This window comes from Apodemus sylvaticus, chromosome 23 (assembly GCF_947179515.1).
Source record: "Apodemus sylvaticus chromosome 23, mApoSyl1.1, whole genome shotgun sequence".
Classification (NCBI taxonomy): Eukaryota; Metazoa; Chordata; class Mammalia; order Rodentia; family Muridae; genus Apodemus; species Apodemus sylvaticus.
This window is the reverse complement of record NC_067494.1, coordinates 50,809,798-50,817,733: the sequence shown is the minus strand read 5'-3', so window position 1 is coordinate 50,817,733 and position 7,936 is coordinate 50,809,798. Positions and strand designations below refer to the sequence as shown.

General features: G+C 38.7%; 1 pseudogene; it reads right to left on the bottom strand.

Moving 5' to 3' along the window:
• Positions 1-2,223: 2,223 nt before the first annotated feature.
• Positions 2,224-2,869, bottom strand: LOC127673758 (inositol hexakisphosphate kinase 1-like; annotated as a pseudogene).
• Positions 2,870-7,936: the final 5,067 nt, after the last annotated feature.

Genomic DNA, 7,936 nt, shown 5'->3' with positions numbered 1-7,936 from the left:
AACACCCAGATTGAGTAGTTCAGACTCTGAACTGCCTTAATCCACACGAAGTGATAAATCTACAGAATAAAAGACATAAAGTGGCAGAGTTCAGTGAGAAGCCACGTGCAAGCTATGCTTGTGTGTGATTTATTGGGCAAAGGGTGAAAGCTAAAAGCCTTCATCCCCTTCATTGGCATTATTAATACAGCAACACCATGTAATGCACAGTGCCCAGAAATAAACATGATCAATTTTTCTGACACTGCAGAATACAGCCCAAAGTCAACTGATGACGACTTTTCAAACACAGTCACAAAAGGAATAAAATGAGATTAAATGCAATACACGTATTTTATTACTTTACAAGCATAGCAAGACTACTACTTTTAAGTACTGAATTGTGGGGTTTTTTTTGTTTGTTTTTTTGTTTTTGTTTTGTGATACCTCTCGAGAAAAATATCAAGAGAACCCTTTAAATACTACATAATTAAAACAAATGTTGGCTGCTCTATTTTGTTCACTTTGTGTTTGTGATTTAAGTATTTTGCTGAATACATACTTAAAGTGGTGTTGGCTCAGTAGGAACAGCAGCACACCTCCTGCATGCCCCACAAATCATCTACAAAAGTGTTGTCTGTACCTCCATTTAACGAGAGCAACTGGGTGTTTTCTGTAAACATATTATTAATGGGAACATCAAATGCAATCTGCATGCCACGGAATCACCTGATGCTGTAAGTGGTTTTCTCTCTGCAGTCATCACTTCTTTCCATCGCCAATTAGTATTATCTGCATTTAGTTCTCCATCATGTAAGGATCGTCTGACTATTGCTAAAACATCCAGGAAGAATTATTCAGTCCACAACAAAACAACAACAACAACAACAACAAAGACAAAAACAAAACCAAACAGTCTAACTTTCTAAGCTCTGACAATTTCAGATCATCTTTTATCTAGTTACTTTATCCCCACATCCAAAAATAAATAAATATTAAACTCATCACTATCTAGACAGCCGTAATGGTCTTCAGGATGACTCTATATGAAGTGATCTGTTAAATAAATTAAACATTGTATCTGTAACTAAATTCATGAAGTGCAAATTCAAATGAGTGACATTCATATTCTAAAGAGGAATGCAAACCTCTAAGCAATAGTTAAAATTATATTGCTTATTGGGAGAAAAAAACTACTACATGCTTTTGTTGTCAATATTTACATGCATAGTATGTCCAAACTAAGCCTTCTGAGCACATCTTCAAAGTGTACAACCCCTTGTACAAGGGGGCATTATTCCTTATCTTGGAGAAGAATAGACAGAGGTTCTTACCATTTGTGCCACAGTTTGTCACATGGCTAACAATTCCCCCACATCGCAAAATATACCTCAATTCAATTCATGATTTAAGGGGAGAAAAAAATAACTACATAAACTAAATGACTTCATAAAGGGCAAACATATTTATCTACTTAAAATGCTATTGTGAACCTATAAAATATTTTTATAAGCCAATGAAAATGCAGTGCAGTACGCATTCTGATGACTTGAAAGACCTTCATTGTCTAATGGTTGTAGAATTTCTATACAGTCATCTCTGCATGCTTTATTCTGTCAAAACTGTGATTCTACAATATACATATATAGTAATGATCAAAATATACTGTAGTAGAGTAAATAATTTTAATGATTCATCAAAATTGGGAAACTTAAGCAGTTCTGTGTGTGTGTGTGTGTGTGTGTGTGTGTGTTTGGTATTAAGAGATTAAACTCAAGGCCTTGTACATGCAAAGCATTAAGCTGTGCCCAAAGCACTGAGAATATTCTAAGGCTCTAAAGGCTATAGGTAAGATAAAAAGTGATAAGTTATGAATTTCAAGGTATAATCTTATCTAAATTTTATTATTTATTTAATTTATGTAGACATTTCAATATATATAGACCAAAGTTCAAGGCATTCTCTTTGCTGTCAAGCCCACCGGGGCCACCTCTTCCTTCCTGGGTCAGCCTGGACACAGCAGTCACAGCCACAGAGCTAAGGAGCCTGGCTGAGAGGACGAATGTTCTGCCCTCCTCTACTTTATATATATGGATTTCCAGGCTACAGCTAAAAACATTTCTTTTAGTTTACACCAAAGAGAAATATAGCCCTTTAAAAGCAAGTCTGTGTGTCCTCACAGCAAGTTCAGAGCGACGGTCCCTGCCTGTGGAGAGGAAGGGGTCCTAGGGCCCAGACCTGGGATTACTGGTTCTCATCCCACACCTGCTCCATGATGCTGATAAGATTCTCCAAGCCAAACACATAGCCTCTGTCTGGCCCATCGTGAACAGTGGGGTGATCCCGGAAGCCCTTGAATGTGCTGTGTGCAAAGTCAATCATGCGGACATCCACAGTGGGCAGGGAAGAGGGGGCCAGCCTCAAGACTGGTGTTGCTAGGGCTGGTGCTGGGGCCACCGGGTGGTGGCACCTCAGGGAGCCCCATGGCCACGTGCTTGAGACGTAGCTCAGAGCAGCACTCCTTGCCATCGTAGATGACAAGCAGGGAGCTGGAGTAGAAGCGGTACAAGGCCTGCCGCTCCAGCACAGCTTTAAGGCTCGGCACTTTGCTTGGGACAGGCTCAAAAAGGTCACGTCGCAGGTCCAAGCCATTGTGCAGGTACTGATAGAGGGCACTGCGGAAGCCTTCGATGGAGAGTCCACGGTCATAGTACTTATTCCTGCAGAGCTAATGACCTGTGTCCAGCTGGTACACCTGCATGCTACAGACCCTGACCCCCCGCGTGGCCGACGTGCTCTGTTCACACTTCCTCATATGCCAGGCTGCCTTCTCCGCAGAAGCATCGTCCTCATGTTGCCGGGTACCATGTTTATATGGAAAAATGTCCAATAATTGTTAAAGCAACCAAGGAAAATAGGTGCCCATCATACAGTTATAGCCATGATTTCCTCCTAGTGCTACTACTGATCATCCAACAATAAATAGAATAAACTATTTTGTGGCATATTAATATATGAGTTTATAAAAGAAAAAGGACCTGACGAAGGCTGTTAATATGACAAGGTGAGATGGGGTACCAGTGGCATAGAAGCTTCCAGGGGTAATGGAGAGGAAAGATTTATTGATAATGAATAATATTTTATGTCACTAATGACGTTCATTTACCATTGACAAGACTACAGAAGTACATGCAATGACTGAAAAGTTTGTTTTGTTATATTCTAGTGTGGGTATACAAACTGGAATGTTACTTTCCAAATTTGTTGCTATAATAAGTAACAGTGAATATTCTTATAATTATCGAGGCCCATCTGTTTATTTTATGTTAACAAATAATTTCATTGTTTAGAATATTCCTGAAAATTTTTAGGCTAATGAGTTTACATTGTTGCAAAATCAAAATCACCAGTTTTTAACAATATCGTCGTCATACAGCAATTATACTGAATTATTCTTTTTTAAACACAGACATCATTTTCTTTTTTTAATAGTTTTTTAGATTTATTTATTTATTTATTTTATGTATATGAGTACATCATTGCCCTCTTCAGACACTCTGTAAAATGGCATCAGATCCCATTACAGATGTTTGTGAGCCACCATGCCAACATCCCATCGGCATATAAAAAAAAATAGGACAGAAGGTCCACAAACATCGTGCCTACAATGTATTCTGATGTTTCTTCTTCATTCAAATTTGCTTTTATTAGGTCACTGTTGTGCATTAGATGTATTGCATGACTCGTGAAAGTATTTGAGAAGAAAGGCATGACCAATACTTAATTCAGCCATTTGTGCTAAACCTGCATTGTTGGATACCCAACGTTTCATTCGGTTTTTTAAAGAATCAGATTTTTGCCGGGCTGTGCCCCTTTTTCCACTTTGATTATTTATGAAAGGCAGTTATTTCCTCTTAGAATAGTAACTAAGGAGCGATTGCATGCTCAAAAGCTGCGCTCACTAAACTCTTAGAACTCTAAGTCTAGAGAGAATAGTATAATGACTGAGGGATGAAGTTGCACAGACTGCTGATCTCACATGCTGTGTCAACAGCAGGATGACCAGGCTGTTACATCATCGTCTGTTTTCTGCATCTTATTTATGGCTCTGCAGCTTCTGGGCATCCATTGACCATCGTTTTTATCTGAGCTTATTCTAGCAAATGTATATAACTTTTATTTTGCTTTGGTTTGGCATCATATATTCACCTCATGTAATAATCCTGGATATTACCTCATGTAATAAACCAGGATAGAACCTGGAACTTGGGTTCTATTCTCTGCTTAGCCATTTAAAAGAGACTGGTTGGCATCACTTGAGTTCTACACTGTCCTCTGAGTGGTGGAGAGGGAATGGCTGGTAAAGTACAAATTGCAAGCAGAATAATTAATATAAATGTACTACATGGCAGATATAATCTAAAAAATACCACATACATATTTTCCAGCTGAAATTAACAATATAATTTGAAGAATAAAGGTCCATGATATATTTATTTCTTGTGTGTGTGTGTGTGTGTGTGTGTGTGTTTATAGGGTAAACAGCTCTTTGAATTAATGCAGTTGTCTTCACTTTGTCTTGTTGAGTTAGACCAGGTTTTAGTATGTAGATTAAATGCACCATTGAGAAATGTATAGAAACTTCCATTTTGATCATAATGAACAATAAAATGAACTGATGTTTTGGTAAATGGTATTAAAGAGTTCCAAAGCATTTATTGCTATGACTAATGTCATTTCCATTATCCATGTCTATCAATATATTTCACCTCTGGTTTTGTATAGTGTGAATATTGTAGATGAAACCGTTTTTATGATATTGCTACCTATTCTTTATAAGTGGTTCAGAAAGGCAATAAGAAAACCAAAGCATAAACAAATATTTTTAAATAGAAAAGTGTCTACTGCCAAGCCTGATGGTGCAAATTTAATCCCTGGGATCTACATGGTATGAGAGAGACAGCTTCCAGAGGTTGTCCTCTGATATGCCCTCCACACTAAATGAATGAAAATTGTTTAAAGAAAAAAATTAAGTCTCTATCAGACATAAATCACTACCGTTAACATGTCAGAATGGTAACATTTTTATATGTATGTATGTATGTATGTATGAATGTATGTAAGTATGTATTTGTGCTGCCATTGTGTGGCTGTGGAAGCCAGAGGACAATTTGTGAAAGTTCCTTCTGCCATGTGGGTTTTGGTAATCCAACTCAGGTCTTCAGACTTGGTGACAGGTGTCTGTCTCATAGAGCTGTCTTACTCACCCTATAATGGTAACTTTTATAAAGTTTCCTAAGCTGAAAAAGTAATCAAAGATAATCTAACACAGCAATATATCACCATGCTATTCTTTTTAGCAAAAATATATTGACAGATTAGAATAATTTATGGGTCTGGGCTGGAGAGATGGTTCAGTGGTTAAGAGGACCTACTGCTCTTCCAGCGGTCCTGAGTTCAATTCCCAGCATGTGTGAACGCAAATGCAGCAGTGCCCCACAAAGCTAGTTTCAGCACTGCTCTGAGTCACTGTGTGGAACCAGCACGGCAGATGGTTTTAAGCCAGACTAGTGAAGTGTGAGATGGGTATACATACTCACCTACATAACTGGTGGTATGACTCCTTCACACTCGACCACTCAAAGGAGCTTCTTCCCCTTTGCCATGATAAAAATCCCCGATGAAGGCAACTTGAGGAAAAGGTGTTATTCTGGCTCACATTTTAAGACAAAGTCTATCATGGTGTGAACGTGAAGGCAGGGAATACTCTAATCAGATGCCCACCTTACATCCACGGACAAGAAACAGAGAAATTAATATTTGCTTCTGCTTGGTTTCTTTCCTCCATTCATATGATCTAGGATGTCCTGCCCTAGGAATGGTTCCAACCACAATCAAGATGAATCTTTCTACGTCAATGAAGGTAATCAAGGCAATCCTCCACCAGCTGTCCAGAGGCTTGCCCAAACTAGCTAATCACTCACAGGTGTGTCCACATGCTTTTCTTCTGGGTCATTCAAATGAGAAGTAGGCTAGACTATGTGGGGGGGGGGGAAAGATTCCCCTAGAAAAGTAAACAGTTTCATTCTCAACTAAAATGCCAAAAATGTCCTTGAGGCTCTCGGCAATCTCTTCTTTGCTAGAGGCCATAAATGCCAAAAAGTGTACAGGGGATCTAATCTCACATCTGGTTTGTAAAATAATTTTAGGATACTTCCTTGGAGTGAGAGATGTCCCAGTTAAAAAAGAAAAGAAGAAAAGAAGAAAGAAAGAAAAGCCTTCTCGTCAAGAAAAAAGATTCCTTAGCTGAGCGGAGACTTTCATTCCAGTTGTTTGGAGTCATTCACTCGACCAGTAGACCACCGAAGGAAGCCAGCTCACGTTAAGCTAAGGTAAAGAGATGGGCACAATAATTAGTCCTTAAATGAGATATGAGAAATGCCGTTTCCTTCTCAGCATCTTTTCCTGCAGTGCAGTAGCTTACAGGGTCACAGTGCTATGTAGCTATGTAGTTGTAAGTCAGCCCACTGCAGTGCTGTGTGGCTGTGTACTCTGTAAGTCAGTCCACTGCAGTGCTGTGTGGTTGTGTACCCTGTAAGTCAGTCCACTGCAGTGCTGTGTGGGAATTTAGCCATAAGTCAGCCCACTTTCCTGAATTGTTCAGAAAAGTTTGATATTTCTTCTATCTTCTTTCTAAGCAAGCTTGTTTTGACACTTCGGACTTTGCCCAAACATTTCTGTCACACTCTGTTTCTAAAGCCTTTCCCTGTCATGTAGCCACTTATCAGCCACGTGTCTAGCCTCCATACCAACTTACACGGCATGGCCTCTTTTCTTTCTCTTATCATTTTTCTCCTCTGGGAAGTTTTGCAGTGTATAGATTGCCTGGTCGGAGATTTTTCTCCTTGAAATGCTATTGAAATCATCCTTGAACTTCGGTTAGAGTCCGTTCTCCAATTATTTTATTACTGAGACTGAGAACCCCAAGACAGAACCTCCAGTATTCCCTGCATCAATTCTAGATTCTGTCAAGTTGAGAATACTAATCATTGCAGTAGCTTGTATTATAGAATGATTTCACATTAATTAGGATAAATAACACATGAATTTATTTGGTTGCAAGTGCTTGCTATCTTTTCTAAATCCTTCACAGCTGAAAAAAATAAGAAAATCATCTATGCAGCATTTTCTTCTTGAATATGTTTATATCATTTTAATTTGTTAATTTGAGAAAATTTGAGTTTTTCTCCAATTTATAAAATCCATACTTAATGCTTTCCTTTTTCCAATTCTTTTTGACAATTACTCTCATAGACCATCAAAAAGCTGCAATCGGTCGCCAATGTGCAGTTCATTTCAAAGCCAGATGAAGATAAAAGATAGCAGACTAGCTCAGAAAAGTTACAAGTCTCATGAGCTAAAAACAGAACATTGTCCATTTAAAACACTCTAGAAGTGTCTTCATCCTCTTCACTTTGTACACAATTCCAATCAGCATACAGAGCATATGGAGACAGTAAGGGTCTGCTGAATAAATAGAAGGGAATTGGGGTGAAGACAGATGGAAGAAAGATGTAAGGGCAAATGAGGAGGAAAGCGAGAGAGGGGGGAAGGGAGGGGAAATGATTTAAAGCTCAAAATACTTACATCAGAAAAGAAAACCTTAAAATGCTGTCAAAAGACTGATTTATACCCCTGCCTATTCTCAGAAGAAATTTATATATTTAAAGTCCCAACTCCAATTGTGACTATTTGGAATCATGGAAGAATTAAGTTTAACAGACACCCTGAGAGTGCTTCTGATTCATAGTTTCACTTTTCCTTCACAAAAGGGGCTTCAGCTTGCTTCTTCCTGTCTGTGATGTGTGGTCACAGTGAAATCAGGGCCTTTAACAGGCAAGAAAAACTATGCTCCCATCTCCCAAAATGAAGCCAGAATGGGATCTTAGAATCGTGC